Genomic DNA, 17047 nt, shown 5'->3' on the forward strand with positions numbered 1-17047 from the left:
AACCCAGGGTAAAATGCAGAGGAACTTAATTTGAAAGAGAAGGAAAAAAAAAAAAAGAACCTAATGGACATTAACAAGTAGAGATGTAACAAATGGTCCATCAAGGTACCATCTGAGCCAAGCTGTTTAAACTTAACTAAACATTTCCTTGTGTGAATGGCATCTTTTTTAATTTCCTGGTCTGGTGCATCAATGCTTCCCTGCTACTATATATCACATCCAAATCACATCACCACAATACCCACCAAGAGCAGGGGTCAAGTTGAGGGGGAATAAGTGCTCCTGTTGTTACAGAAATAGCTCCCTAACATTTTGCCCCGTTGTGCTGTGACAGTGGGCATGGTGTTTGCATATAGACAGTCACAGCATGGGAGGGTCTAGCCAGTACTATAGCATGCTGATGTACCCGTTCCTAATAGCATGCTGCTTAGTATAGCATTGGCATCATGCAGAGTGCCATGACTAACATGATTGCATCTCAACTGTGATACGTCACCCTGGGAAATTCCAAAAAAGATTTTATATGTATATAACATAATTTCAAATTAAAACGACTTAAATGTTATTTCAACAGGAATGAGTTATTGTGGACTCAGTTCTTTATTTCACTCTCATAAAAATCAGGTAGTATAATGTTTATTCAGATTCTCTTAAAATGGCTGAAAATTGTATTTTCCCTCTGCTGTGAGCAAAACTGGGGAGAGAATATTTCTAACTGGGCCTATGTCTACTAAGAAATCTGAGGAAAACCACTATGGAACAGAAGAATCTGTATGCAAATCGAAAGAATATGCACTTTAGAGGCAGTGTGGTTTTCTCTTTGCAGTCAAATCTGTCCATTCCCCATATCATTTATTTGGCTATCAAATTCTCTTTAAAAAGTCCAGTGAGTTAGAAACATAGATGAAATTATTTTAATTACCTTAAAAAAGACATTGATAAATTTACCAACAGAGAGGAAGCATGTGAATTGAAATTTTAATGGCAATTGTGGACCCTAATGGGACAGGCCTATTACTAGTGAATTGTTCTTTCTTAAAACTGTGGTCAAAATCTTGCACCCCTTGAGCTGCTTTTCTTTTAAGTTCCACCTTTGAATCTCTCTGGGTGTATAAACCTTTTGGGAAACGCATACAGATTGGATACCAAATATACACCCTTATAAATTAATTAATTAATTAAATGCGACCTACGTATTTTATGGGCATATCATTTTACATTGTGGTGCTGTATGCTTCAGATATAATAATTTAAATCAAAGATTTTGTGATTCAGCCGTTTGTCACCAACCTACATGCAGAGTGTTTTTTCTACTTTTGCCCTCTGCATTTATTGCCCCATTATCACATCTTCTGCCAAGATAATCAGGATATTTTATCACTGTGCTGTTTAATCTCACACTTTAAAAAAAACCAATAACGGTAATCCCTGCACTGTGTCAAAGTGTGCAGTAATTACCTTTTCCAAAAAGGTTTACCACCTTGCGCTGATTTTTTTTTCGCTTTGTAATCTTTTGAAATATATTCCTATATTTTGATGTAATTGAAATCTACACTACTGTGCACACAAAAAGATGCCTATATTGGATTGCTTGATGACATTTTGTGCTAAGTGTTATGTGCACTAGTTAATATCCCAGATTATAAATAGGATAGGTGACCTGTGAGGGGAGATTTTTATCTTTTGTTCCAGAGGTGTGAAATGTATACATTTTATTAATGTTATCAGCGTACATTACCAAAATTGTTCTCACAAGGAAGGAAAAGGTGTTTCTCCTGAGGAGAATAAGATGTCTTTATGCCACTTTTTCATTAGAAAAGCATGTGTTGAACTTTTGTCTATGCGTCTGTAGCAGAGATGGGATTTGGGCAGAAGTGCAGTTCTGTAAATGTAATTATCTCATGTTTTAATATCAAGCCTGTCTCTAGTATAAATAATGAGCTGTTTAGACATATATATGCTAATATGCTAATTCTTGTGACTGTGCTTGGAACGTAAAGGAATTTCATATCTCTGTTATTGGCCTAAACTGATCTCACAGCAGCAAAGAAAGCGTTGTCACTGAATTCAATAGAGAGTGAGATAACAGTATTTTCCCACTGTTTTTATTTTTAGCATAGTGATTTACCACTTTTTTAAAGGAAACTCTCATCAACATATATAGTTTGGGAGGAAAATATGTTATTTCTTTCTTTGTAAATATTAGAGTTGGGGGGCAGATATGCACTGAGAATGGGCTTTGGGGGTAGATGAATTAAGATAAATGCTCTCTTTTGTGGGGAAATGGAGGATCTGAAACACACTCAAATATTTTTTCTTCCGCTGGAGTTCCTTTAGGAATAGATCACACTGTACTAATGTGGCAGTGGAAAGGTGACAGCTGTTGCAAGCTGGAGGTGTTCACACTAACTCGGAACATTTTACTTTATTTGATGCCGAATTATTCTTTTCCAGAAATCAGAACATATTTTAAGCATTCTGTGTGACATTACAGCTCAGACTGTTACAAGCTAACTTTCCCTCTGGCTAAATTCTACAAAAAGGGTGGTTTCTTCCTCTATTATTGCATTCTAACAAGGGAAATCTGAAAAGTCTCCAAAAATCCTAGTGTTAGCTCATTGGAAAATATGTTTTAAATCCAAATCAACAGTTTTCTGAATATAGCAGTAGAGCTAAAGTATAAAAACAGAAGAACGTTAGTTCAAAAGAGAAGTTGCACACAGACTTTGTAAATACACGTGCATCGGTGATCTATGAAAGAGAGAGGACAAGTGGCTAACCCTATATAACTGGTGTGTGTATCAAAGTAAAGCTCTACATGTGACCTCATACTTCACTTTCCTACTTTAGTTAGTTAGGGAGAGAAATAGCTTACTGTGAGCCGATGATAAAGAAAATGAATCTTTTACCCAAGGTAAAAAAGACATGTTCTATGATGTGGTTATTAAGTGATTGTAATCATGGATGAGGTTATAACCAAACAGTAGGGAAAAATCTAGATAAGGAAGAAAATAAATTATTCCAGAATTAATAAACAGCAAAAGACCAGGTACAACAGTAACTAAATCCTGGACCAATTTCATGTATGAATTTTATGATGGGAGATTTTCTTCCTTGCTGTTGAAACAAGTGTATTGAAAATAGTTGAATTAGTCCCATCAAAAACGAGACGTTAATAGTTAGAACTATTGCTTATTACTAGAGTGTGGAAATCCATTTCTCTCAGAGAGAGACATTGTGATGGTAGGCAAAGGAAAGTACAATATGTGCAGAAACCTGAATGAATAGCCAGAAGCAAATGCACTTGTTCCAGTCCATCACTTGGAAGATGTCTGTCCATCTGCAATTCACATTTGAACAGAACTGAGCGTGAAATCCTAGCTCTGTTGAAGTTAACTGCAAAACTCCCATTGACTTCAGTGGGGCCAGGATTTCATCCTGAGCATTGTGCAGTCCAAGAATGAAATTTAATCAGACAACAAAGTTATGGCAGTTTTGTGGTATAAGTAAGATTTGCCCCCTTGAACAGGAGAGGAGGCACCAATGTTGCCTTTGTGTCACTATTTCCTACCCCTCAAAACCCCTTTCTCATTTGCCTCACCTGCTACATTATATGTAGTTTAGACTCAGTCTGAGTGGATCAACACTTCCTTTCACTCACTAGCAGCAGACAGCAGTGGCAGTGGTCAAAGATATTTGATAATATAGACATTCTGATGTACCTGGGTCAAGTTGGCTAATACAATTTTTGTTCCTTTGATCATTTTACTGCTGGTGAAATGTGCCACCTTTGATAACCTGGAGATTGAGGGTATGTCCACACTGCAATTAAAAACCCGTGGCTGGCCCATGCCAGCTGGCTTGGCTTGCAGGGCTGCTTAATTGTGGTGTAGACATCTGGGCTCGGGCTGTAGGTTGGGCTGTAGGACCCTGTGAGGTGGGAGGGTCCCAGAGCTTAGGCTGCAACCTGAGCTGGGAAGCCTACACCACAATTAAACAGCCCTGCAGCCTGAGCCCCATGGGCCTGGGTCAGCTATCACGGGCCAGCTGCAGTTATCTAACTGCAGTGTTGATGTACCCTGAAGACTTCCATTAACCTACACACTGGGCACAGCACAAGTAGTTCAAGCTTCCTCACAGTGCCCTGCCAATATGCCTCAATGCCATCCTGGAGACTCCATCCCCAGGAATAAGAATCAAATTCCATCTCCTTCCTCACTGAGTCCTTGGCCTCTCTACTAAGTGTGCCAATAAGTGTGAAGTGCTTCAGGGTGATAAACTTATCTCTAAGTAACAGAATTTGGAAAGAGACATTCCTTGTAGGCAGGTTATTTTGTAATTGCCCTTTGTAGGGTTTCTTATATCTTCCTCCGAAGCATCTGGTACTGGCAATTGTTGGAAATGGAACACAGGACCTAGATGGATCACTAGCGTGATCCAATATGGCAGTCTGTAAGTTCCAATGTTAATTAGTGCCATGTGGTGGTTTGGTGTTGTAGACATCTGCCCACTCGACACTAAAATGAGACGCCACACCTCCAATTCTTTCAATATAGCCCATATGACAGCCATCAAAAGGCAGTTACTTTCAGACATTGCCAATATGGGCTGGATTTAGACCAAGAAAGTAAAAGACTTGGGTTCTCTCTTGAAGCATCCACTCCCCCTGGTCTGAGTACTAAATAGGAAGTAAGCTACCTTGATTTTTGACGGAGATTTGAAGAGGTCAGTTGCACAGACTGTATTGAGAACTGGTTTCTCTGGAGAGAGAAGAGTGCCATCATCAAGAATATTGTTTCGTATTTATTTTTTCATTTTTGTATAATATAAATCAATAATCAATAAAACCATACCTTTGTGGTTGTCTTCCAACACAGCAGGACAGTTTTGTCTCCTCTGAATATTCTTTGTAGCAAAGAACTTTTTCTTTTCTTTTACTGATTTTCTTAAATTACAACAATAGTGATACAAAGAAAAGATAATTTGCAGGAGAGATGGAAGGCAGCGTATGAGAGGAGATAGCGGAAAGGCACTGTATCTGACAAAAACAAGCCGTGTTGAGGGAGGCAGCTACATGAATTAGACATTTTCTTTTATATGTTTCTAACCATTTAAATCTGATCTATAACAGAAAAAATGTGTCACTTGTTAAGGCAGAATATAAGTATATATTTACTGCCTGGAAGTAATCAGCCAAGTTTCTCTAACGACTATAGGGTTTTAGATTCTTTGCTCTGTGGGGTGAGGACCAGCTCTTTCTCTTTGTGCTTGGAAAGTACATAGCAATTTGAGCCACAGCCACAATTTATTATCTTAATAAAAATAAGGAAGTATGCGTGAGCCAAAAGCTTGTATGCAGACATGCCCAAATGTTAGAGACATTCACATCTGGTTTAGCACTTAGAAATTCAGATTCATTTGTATTTATTGTCCTACCATCTTGATACCCAGTAGCAGACCTTTTGCTTAGATACAGTACCATAGAGTTGTGATGGAGTTTTTGTTGAAGTTGTGTTACACTTTATTTTTGAGTATCACAGCTTGGACCTCCTCACCACTTCCCATCCCCAGCAAAGCAGAAAAATGGCAGGGATGAGATGAAGAAAGTTGAGGGACTATCACAGATTCAATGCAAATAATTTACATTTTGATTTTATGCTTGCAAACTTTGATGGTTTCAGAGTGAAGAAGTTGCACCTTCCCCTATAAAAATTTTACAGAAGTTTTGCTCTGTGTTGGTATGTAAACAGTAATTTCAAGATTGATCTTGACCTGTTTATTGTTATTTTTATTACATTTATAAAGAGAGCTCTGTTACTTTGCATGGTGCTTTACAGAGTTTCTTAAAAAGCCATGGTCTCCTCCCCAAAAGAGCTTAAAAATTACATCAAACAAATAGAGAAACTGAAGTTTATAGACCCTGGAAGGGGTAGGAAAAGGAAAGATCAGTTCTAGCCCAATCTACATATACAGACTAGGCATCCCATTGAATGGCCTGAAACCTCTGCTAAGTTCAAGTGGTTTAAGTAAAAGACGATATACAGTGATTTCAGACACTTTTAGAATCAAAATAGCTTGTTACTTTTTCAACCTAATTTCATAGAAGTTCTTTTAATTAAGAAAATATTTACTGTGTGGGAGCTATAGCTGAGACTCCCTGATATGTCAGGAGTTAAAACTATAACATATATAATATTTTATAACCCAGCAGATATAGACATTGCCATACTGGATCACACCATTGGTCTATCTAGAATAGTATCCAGATGCTCTAGAGAAAGGTTCAGGAAACCTGTAAGTGAGTCATTATGTACACATCTGGCCAGAGGGGAAGCTTCTTCCTTAATTCCTTCATTTATGCCTTGGAGCATGAAGTTTGTATCCCTTTCAAATATTTTTTTAATCTTATTAATGTAACTGTGGATGCTCTCATCCCCCATCTTTTCTGCAACCTGCTAAACTCTTAACTTCCATGATATCTGATGGCCAGGAGTTCCCCAAACTAATTGTGCACTGTGTAAAAAAATTTTCCTATTTCCAAACTCACTCTAAGCTCTGCTTCTGCTTTGTAGTTCTTTTCACAGTTCCACACGAGGAATTAAAGTACTATTTGTTGATTTTATATCTGATACATGAGTAAACTATTCCCAACAATTTCTGCAGGATGAGATTATCGGAACCTAGCGTATGCATCCTATAATTCCATCCTAGCGAAACAGGACAACATATTTGCTTCCAAATATATAATCCGTTGTGTATAAATTTTCTCATAGGGATGGTGGTTTCAGTATCAGGGAATTTGAGAAAAACAATTACTTTTGATATGTCAGTCTCAAGGGGAACAGTTGCGGGGGATATATTTTGGCTAAAAAGCAAGCTACTCCAGTAGGAACAGCTCTTTTGTTTATGCTCCTTATTGAGGGACTCCTGTAAAAAAACAAAAAAAAAACAAACAAAAAACAAACGGAACCTGCTGCTGAGCTACATCAGGCCACTCAAATGGCTTACTTTTCCTCCTTGTGTCGCATATAGTCACAACAGGGCATTATTTCTTCTTTTTCTAAGTCAAAAAAGCTAATCGTATTTTCAGCTAGGCACCCTACATTTTGCCCAGGACTTCAAAGATGCTCCCAACAGATCCTTGTAAATAGCTTCCCAACTTAAATCATGGTATTTCTTTCCTTTGGAGGGGCTTCTGTGTGGGTCATATTGATTTCTGGCCAATTCTCGAACTCTCGCAAAACTAAAAAATAAATAGGATCGATCAAGCTGCTGATCTAACTAGCGCAAGGGCAAAAGCTGATTTTGCTGTTCTTAGGAGTATTCACAGCACCAGCCACCCCTAATGTTCCAAAGATGATGTTTTCTGTGTTATTTTATACCCTGTGGTGTCAAGCACAGGTTTCAGCAAGTGAGTGAATTACATGATATTGCTGGATACAAAATAACAGACATTTGAACAGTTGTGAGGGGTCAGTGGTGGGTGGCATCAGGATAGGCATTGTAGTATTTCTAAAAAGAGCTTGGAGAACATTTTTATTTTACTTACACAAAAAGTTAAACATTAAAACAACATAGTAATCGAAGCACAAGAGGGAACCATATTTGACTGCTTAATTGAGGGATCTCATTTGATGTGTTCTAAAATGAACATGTTCATATTCTTGAACCACTTATAGCCCGACAACTCCTATACCTCTAGGGTCGGATGAGTAACTAGGTGCTTAAAGATGCAGATGGCTGTCAACTGGGATTTACAAAAGATCCCAACCAGGTTAGGCGCCTAACCCCCATTGAAAGTCATTGTGCCTAACTCACTTAGGTAGTTGTGCAAGTCCCACTAGGGGCTTATTTGCATCTTGAGGCACCTGAAAATCATTGTAAATCTAGCCCTGAATCCCCATGTCGGTGGCCCAAAGAACATATGTACTATAGTTATTCCCAGTGCTCTTCTATTAACTAGAGATAGAGAAATTTCAACAGAACCAATAGTCTGTCAGAATGTGCAGTTCCATCAAAATCAAAATGCTTGGTGAAACTGGGTCTATTTCACTGGATTTTTGTTTTGGAAGAAAACCAAGTGAAGGAAAGTTCCAACAAAGTCACAATCTCCCATTTTGACATTTCTGGAACAAAATGTTTCAACTTTTCATTTTGAAATGACTTTTTATTTTTAATTTTTTTAAATTTTGTTTTATATTGTACATTATGATACTCATAAAGTCAAAATAGAAATAAACATTTTTGCTGAAACAAATGTGAAATTGACCCAAAATGAAAAAAAAATTATTTCCCTTCATGGAGAATTTTTGATATTTTTGCTCCATTTCAGAATGAAGCCAAACTACAAAATATCAAACTAAATCACAAAAATGGAACTTCCATCCTCTACACAGCTCTGCTCTTAATCCTGTGCTCAGTTGATGGGTGTACATGTATTTTGGTATGCTCTGGAGTGGGCTTTGCAGTCTTGTTACAACATGTCCCAGTAGCACAGATTCGCATATAGAGCAGTCGCCGCGATGGATCCCAAATTTAAAAATTTTAATTGAGATCCATGGTAACGCGGCCCCCGCTATAACGCGGTACTGCACATGGATCCCGAACCCCGTGTTCTAGCGAGGGTCTGGTGTATTATGCCCAGAGAGAGGCACTGTCAAACCAGACAGCAGAGCTATTGCTGTGTAATAGACAGCACAGGTCATTATTCTATTATATTGTGTTGTGTTTGTGTTTTAGACTGATCTGAGTGAGTTTCTTCTCTCCATAAGCACAGAACCTGGCCCTGCCACAAATTCTGTTGTAAAATGGAATGAGTATTAGAAACAAAATCCCAGAGGCAAACATTTTAGCTCCACATATTCAGCATTCTAGATATGTTTTTCTACTGAATTTTGTCTCTTAAGTCTTACTCCTGAATTGTTTCAAATTGAAAATAAAGAGTAATGGAATATGTGCTCCTAAATGATGATGTCACCCCTAGAATTTTCCTGATTGGACAATACACCAAAAAGCTGGGAGAGGACAAAACACCACCACCACCAATGTCAGAAAGGAAATTAAAAACAGAAGCAGTCTCCCTAAGAACTCCAAACTGGGGGTATCACTTCAGGAATTTGCTGCATGCTCTAGTTATACTTTATTTTCCTTTCAAAATTTCTTTCAATAATCAACTTTCCTTTGGCAGCACAACTGGCTACTGTCCATGGTTCTGAATAGAAACTTCATTAGGGATGAAATATACAAACAGTGCAGACTGTCCACACATAGCCCATTGCACAAAGCTTTGATCCCCATGTGAAGGCACTGATATGGGGTTAACTGGTGAACGGGGGGCCTTGTACTACAGGCCATCTGCACTGTGGTGAATTTCATTCTCTGGCATTCTAATTCAGTAAAGCTTTTGCAAAGTTGCTGTCTCCCACCTCTTTTCTCTCGTCCCATCCCCATCTTGATCCACTCCCAAAACCTAATCTGCATGTTAGGGCAACCCTACCCTTTGTAAATACCTCTTTCTATGATTTTAAATCTATTTTATTTTTATTGTGATTATATACAAATATAAACATAAGTGAAGCACCCTCTCAGTTAGAAATCTGTACAGATTATTATTTGTTCAGATAAATTAATAATATAAAGATACAGATGAGTGTGAGGTTCCAAGTTTGCATTCAGGTCTCAACTTTCTCACAGTTCAGGGATGTTCTGATTTGAGGTTTTGATTCATCTCTAATAAACACTTAAGGATAACAGTTTATGCGTGGTGCAGGTAAAGCAGCCTGTTAATTATGGAAGAAATGGAGGGTTTGTTAATCTCACTTGGGATGCTGTTGTTAACAATGGGTTATGTAAACTAATTGTTTAGATTTAATCATCTTCAGCTTTGGACTTTGTGAAAAAAGTACACTTTGGACCATAACATTTTCCATAGTATCAGTTTGTGCCTGACTGACTCAAGCAAGGCAACTCAGTGTATGAATACATGCACATCCAAACCTATGCAGGGTGGATTTAAGCACAAGACCAGAAACTGACTGATTCCTCCCTGCAGTTTACAGTGTTGGTATTTGTCAGCCAAATTTATAGAAACCTGAGAGGACACTAGGACATGAGTTGCTGAGGTTACTGCACAGCACTCAACCTCATTCCCACTTCTCATTCAGCAACAGAAATGGAGCAGGGGGTGACTAACACTCCAGTACCCTCTTGGCAGTCTTTCAAGTCTTAAAGCTGACCCTGAGCACTGGGTACAAAACATCCAAGCAGAATAGGTAAATGGGCAGTTAGCAACTCAATGCAGAAGTTGCATGTTTTTCATGTGAAAGCAGTAACTTTTATGTTCACAGACAACACAATGTCTGACGAATCATTCACATAAATCTTACCAAACATTCGGCAGATCAGTCATGTGCTGTCTCTTTATCCAACCAAAGCTGTGCCCCCACTCATCCTAGTAAACTAGGGTGACCAGACATCCCATTTTTAAAGGATCAGACCCGTATTTAAGCCCTCCTGCAGGTGTCCCGACTTTTTCTTTAAAATCGGGAAATTGTCCCATATTTTCTGTTTCCCTCCATCAGTACTGGTGGGTCCTTCTGCTGGCCGGATCCCTGCTCATCAGCCGCCCACCCAGCAGCGATGAGTGGAGGGTCCAGTGGCAGACGATGGGGGTGGCTGCGCAAAGCCGATGGCAGGGCGAAGATGCCACGCGCAGGGCTGGCTGCTGCTGCTGTCGGTCCATCAGCACAGCTCCTGCTGCCTGTCAGTTCTTGGCCAGCAGGGCTCCATCCCCTGTCCCATTTGCAACCGGTGCTGGCTGCACGCTGTGGTGGCTGGTGAGTGTGAGCAGGTGCCAGGTGGCAGCTGGTTATGTGTTGCCTCTGCTGCCCACCCATCCGCCCTTTACATGCTCCGCCTCGCGCTGTCCTCTCCCTGCTTTGCCCCTTAACCCCCAACCCCCCCAGCCCTGCTGCTCATCCCTATCCTCCCAGCAGGGTGCGTCCAACTCTCAGCAATGTGCGGAGAACCAGCCCCTGGTCAGAGTGCTCAGCCCACCAACAGCTTGGCCAGTAGCTCCTTCCTTTCTCCCCCGCCCCCAGCCTCTGGCTGGGCTGGTGCCCTGGGAAAGCCCCAAACCCTCCAGCCCGGGATGCTGGCCAAGAGGAGCCGAGCCCTGCACGTGCAAAAGCCCCGCACAGCACTAGCACAGGAATCCTCTCTGCCCCTCAGTTGAGCTCTGGAGTGGCAGGGGGAAAGCAATTTCCAGCCTGTTCATACCCTGGCCCTGTAGGCTCCACAGCAGCCCCAGACAGGGGCTTATCACCCTCTTCACCTGCCCCTGCACCTCAGGTCCTGCCCCCAGGGAGCACAAGGATGCTCCATCCCCGAGGCACCTTCCCCTGTTTAGCAACCTCTCTGGCTGGGTTTGCTGAAGCCAGGTTCCCTGGGCCCTGGTGCACAATGCATCCTTAGGGCTTAATCCCTTCCTGCCCACAGTGAGGCGGCTGGGTTATGTCTGTGACCAGCAGCAGCCTGGAGGTGTTAGCTGCCTTTCGACACTGTGTGGGCAGGAAGGGACAAAGTAGGAGGTAAGGGGAGAGATGAGCTCTGCAAAGACACAGGCCAGGTCATCCCTTCCCCCACTCCTCCTTCCTTGTGGCTGAAAGCAGCTCCCGTCCCGTCCCTTCACTCCTGCACAGTGCCGAAAGGCTGCTGCTGGCCACATTCTGGTGTGAACCCCGGCAGAAATCTGGGGAGGGGGGTATGTGACCATGTGTGCCCCCCCACATGTTGCCTCGGGAAGATGTGGCGCCAGGTACCAGGAGAGGCGGGTCCCGGGGGCCCAGCCAGGCATGGAGGGTGGAGAGCGCTGGGCAGGGAGGATCAGTCAGTCACTGTGTGTGTGTGTGTGTGTGTGTGTTTCACCCCTGTGTGTGTGTGTGTGTGTGTGTGTGTGTTTCACCCCTCCCCTTGTGAATCCTAAAACCTTAAAGATAAGAAGGTAAATAAAAAGAATCCAACTACGCAGTGTTTCTTTTTAAAAGGGGCTCAGTCAACTTGATGTTAATTTGAATGTTTGTACTGCATTGCCATTGAACTCGCTTAAATACGAGTAATTTTACCAGGTATCCCATATTCAGCATAGGAAGATATGGTCAGCCTATAGTAAACTTAAAAGTGACTTTTATTTCTTCCACTTTCCAATGTGCCAGCTCCATGGAGCATGACCTATCTGTAACATCTGGGATTCATTGCCTCTTGTTATGTTGTCTCATTGCTTATCAGGAGCCATGCAGTGAATCCCAGATGTTCAACTAGGAGACAGGCACCGCATTTTCTCTAACACTGTTTGCTTAACGATACCTACATCTTACCTGAGCTCACCCCTCGTATTGTATTCCATTACACAATGCATATTAAAAGGCTTTGGGTTCATTGCAGTCTGTAAATAGGGAACTATAATTTTGAAAAACTGCCAATCAGAGTCAGGGTTTATGGCTTTTCTCTTAATCCCATTGTATCTTTAGTTTCTATTCAATGTCTTTAACAGTCCAATGCAGAGTAGCTCGCATCAGCAGTCTGTGGCATGCTTTTTATATGCCATAAAGTAAGCTAGCATGCACAATAGCGGCAAGTAGAGGTTTAAGACTTTCTTCCTAAGCATTCTTGGGGTGATTAGCCTGAAATGAATTATAGGAGCTGATAGAGTTAAAAGTTAATAAATAACCCACACTTTTAATAAATCATGTTTGTATATTTTCCTTGTTACCTTCATAAGGTAAAGGTCTGTCTATGTTGTATTCATTCCAGTTAGTTATAATGGTGGGAAAGATATTTGTTTTGGAATATGTTAATTAAGTAAAAGCATTAGTGAATATTACAAGTGGGTAAACTGCACGATAAATCTTAAATACATACATTTTAATTTGTCTCAAAAGAGTAAATTGTTCAGATGATTGAAAGCTGTGAGCTAGTGAATTGCAGTTGTTCAGAATGTAGTCGCAGTCCTAAAGATTAGAAGAAGAAACAGCACAATTAGCACTAAAGTGACAGGCCTTTTCCAGAGTGGTCTTATCGCTAAAGATATAAATGGGATGGTGCAATCAGGATCATGGTAAGCAGTATTGCTTTTGTTAAAAACAAAAAACAAAAGTGAGTTTATTACAAAAAGTATTGTCAGGTTGTCTTCTTTATTCATCTGGGGAAAATGCTTTAAAAATTAGGAGTAACTATCCTACGAGCTTAGTAATAACATTTTTATTTATTTTTCTCTTACATGCTGGTGATTTATTGATCAGAAAGGTCATTCTGCATCAAAACCCTGTGATCTCCAATTGTTAGGAATCAGAGGTGATTGCTAAATTCTTTGTGGAGTGAGTCCCACAAGGATAGCAATGATGTTATTTTTGTAAATTCAGTATACACAAACACAAAAAACCTAAATGTCACAGATGATTTAATTCTTACACAGCCAAAGAGACATCAGTACAGATGAGAGAACTGGCTTTTTGTTTTAACCACTGGGAGTACCTGAAAGTAGAACTAGGTTCCTTTAGCATGTTGCCATCAACTTTTCAGCACATTTTGAATATTAACCAATCTGACCTCTTTTGCTTTTCATTTAATGAAGCAAGGCAAAATGTGTACCTGTTGGGTTACAGACCAATTCCCTCTGGGAGTTGATGGGGAAATTAGCATAGAGACTTACAGTGCCAGGCAGTGTGTCTAGAATTAAATAGAAAACAAACAAAAAAGTTACCCTGTTTTGCTTTTAAATTACGTAATCACTTACTTTTAAACAAGAAAAGCTATAATTTATTATTGAGAGCAGTAAGCCAGGGCACGTTCCGTGATCATTATTTGCTGGTAAAAACATAAAGCACAACATCAAAAAAAAGTGATTCTAACTATATTCCTTGCGGACTTTTTGTTAGACATCTAATAATGGTATGGGGGGAGCAATAGCAGTATGCTTTTTCTGTTCTTGTTTTCAGTGAATTCTAACAGATGCCATAGATTTCAGAGTCAGAATCACACCGTCTTTTCAGGAGTTCATTAGAAATGGGTAAAGTAAATGCAGGTTGACATTCCTTCCCAGGCACCATTATTAATTGATGGTACAGTTAGAAAAAAACTATAGAGACATAGATTTTAGATCCATGGCATCTCTTTATGGGTTTCATTGGAAACCTGAAAAAAAATTGCATTTGCCTCTCTTGGATCATTAGTAATTGATTCATTACTTTGAAGCCAATCAATACATATTCTGGTTGTGTCCGTTCAGGATAGAACCTACTCTGCCAAAATACAAATAGGCAGAAATACATCAGATCTGCCAAAAAAAAAGAAATATACTTAGGGACCTGGTTATTAGAATCAAGGACAATTTGAGTTTGTGAAAGTTGAAAGGGCAATGTTTGCTGAAGGGAGATTCCAGACAAGTAGTATTTTGTGAAAAACTATGAACTTGCAAATCAAGTGCTACCATCTGTAAATTATCCCTCTACAGAGTGGGTTCTGGACCAGCAAATCCAGCTAATGAATATCCTTCTGTGTTATGACTGCACATATTGCTGAAAAGCTGAAGGGGAAATGAGAAACCTATCAAAATCTGTACTGATTTTTAAGCATTAGCTTGCTGTATCAGCCTTTGCTTAATTCAAACTGAGGGCAGCTGCATGAGTTATCAGTTTATGGGTTTTCATCAGAATCTTTTGTCAACTTATTTTATAATAATTTTGCTTGCTTATATGTTGAAGGAGAAAGATCAATGAGTGAACTGAAACCTTTAACTTCTAACAGTAGTTTATATCCATTTCCTACACAATTTAATTACATAAAGATAGCAGTCAGGTGCCAAACTCTGTGGATATACTTAAATGACTCTCATAATTGTTAATACTTTCTACAGTAGATGAAATTTAGTTAAATCAAATGAAGATGGCAGCTCATTAAAACCTGATATTTTTCCCATTCTTTTTCATCTTTTAATCCCCTATATAGAAAGCAACATGTTCTATTGAATAACACTCATTAATTAAAGTCCATCTTCTTTACGCAATGTATTTTTGGTTATTATGAAAACCTGAAGATTCTTATACTTTAATTGTAAAGGGATTGCTGCTTGGACATTTCTACATGTGAAAAACTGACTCTTTGAAATTTTATGTATGGGGAACTGGAGGGACATAAATGCTCCTTTCACTTCAGAATGTTCCCTACGCCTCCAATTTTGTTATAGACATGCTGTTTGCCCTCCTATAGTTAGTGCTGTGTCAGCATTTCCATTAAAAAAAACCCTGTATTTTTGGAGTTTACAAACAAGGACTCATATCATGCCGTTGATTTTTTTAAGCAGACCTCCCCATTGAGATCTATGGGGTACTCTGCTTAAAAATCAGTGCCATGATATGGCCCAAGGTTTAAAATTTTGTGCTCCAGGATAAAATTCACCATTCTAGACCTTCACCCAGGAACAAATTAGTTTATAAAATAAAAGGAAAAAAATTGTTCAGTTGTTCCCAACTTATAACAGGACAAAAGGGAAGGTGTTTTTTATACAAGTGCTCCAGATTTTTGTCCTCATTCAGCTCAAGAACATTGTTTTGCTGAAGGAAACTTCATTTGGGGTTACTGGTCCCGCATATGGACTCATTTGCATTGCCTGGTGGAGGAAATAATTAAAATGAATATCTTTGTTTCATTGAAAATGAAAAGAAACTATGCATGTTGAAAAATTTGCTAAAGGATCTATAGCTTATGGATTTGTACATTGACCGGAAAGACAGTCCTAGCTCATAAAACAGCTGTGACAGTCTTTCCAGTTAATGATACCCAGATTAAGAAGGATTTCTGCAAGCAGACCATAACCATTTAAAGAAGCTATTACAGTCATTGAGTAAGTAATATGCACACGGAAATATATTGCCAAATATGTATTTACTTCAGAGTCTGAAACTGCTCCAAAGACGTTCATTTCGCTTAACTAGTTAACAAACACACTTTTGCACAAGGGTGGGCAAACTTTTTGGCCCGAGGGCCACATCAGGCAATACAAATTGTATGGCAGGCCATGAATACTCACAAAATTGGGGTTGGGGTGCAGGAGGGGGTCCAGGCTCTGGGGTGGGGTTGGGGATCAGGGTTTGGGGTGCAGGAGGGTGATCTGGGCTTTGATCGAGGATATTGGAGAGCGGGAGGAGGATCGGGGCTGGGGCAGGGGCATGGGGAGAGGCTGCGGGGTGTAGGCTCCGAACGGCGCTTACCTCAAGTGACTCCCGGATGCAGAGGCATGTCCTGTCTCTGGCTCCTACATGGAGGCGCGGCCAGGCGGTTCTGCACGCTGCCCCATCCGCAGGCACTGCCCCTGCAGCTCCTGTTGGAGCACATAGGAGCCGGAGTGGGGCCATTCCACGGCTTCTGGGAACTGTGTTTTGCGGCCCCCGACCCAGCGTCCCGGCCGGAGCAGGGCTGAGCCACGTGGGGCCCCAGCGCCCCAGCCCAGCATGTGGCTCGCGGGCCAACTTAAAACGTCTCGTGGGGCGTAGCTGGCCCACGGGCCATAGTTTACCCACCCCTGCTTTAGCACTTCCCATTTTGGGCTGTGAAGAGCTCATAAACGCAATAGAGTCAAACTGAATCAGTGCTCAGATGGGAGAACTCGAAGTGATATTTAGATGCTGCACAAAGTGGTGCTGGTGAGGATCTGACTACTTACAGTTTCGAAAGACACAACGGAACATTTTATGAGTTAACCTCAGGGTGCTGGCCAAGTTCTAGCTCAGGTAATTGCCTCTGCAGTTTGGGTTAGATACAGTATTCTTCACTTTCTACTCTAAACTCTGATGTGATGTTGCTGGGCGCAGTTAAACAGCTGCCATGTTCCACTGTAGAGATGGCTGCATTTCTCAATGGTTGATTAAATAATTCCTGTATAGTTATATCCCATTTCCTACTTTAGAAAGAGTGTGAAGCTTAATTAATAAGTGTTTCTAACTTGCTTTGAAATCCAGTGTGGCAACTGCTTAGCAATACACAAAAAGTGAAG

At 40.4% G+C, this 17047-nt stretch overlaps 1 protein-coding gene across 3 annotated transcripts in view; it reads left to right on the top strand.

Moving 5' to 3' along the window:
- The window catches only part of TENM2 (teneurin transmembrane protein 2), an 832723-nt gene that overhangs the window by 715973 nt on the left and 99703 nt on the right, over positions 1–17047 (top strand). The gene's annotated exons all lie outside the window — the stretch shown is intronic.

This window comes from Chelonia mydas, chromosome 8, assembly GCF_015237465.2.
Source record: "Chelonia mydas isolate rCheMyd1 chromosome 8, rCheMyd1.pri.v2, whole genome shotgun sequence".
Taxonomy (NCBI): Eukaryota; Metazoa; Chordata; order Testudines; family Cheloniidae; genus Chelonia; species Chelonia mydas.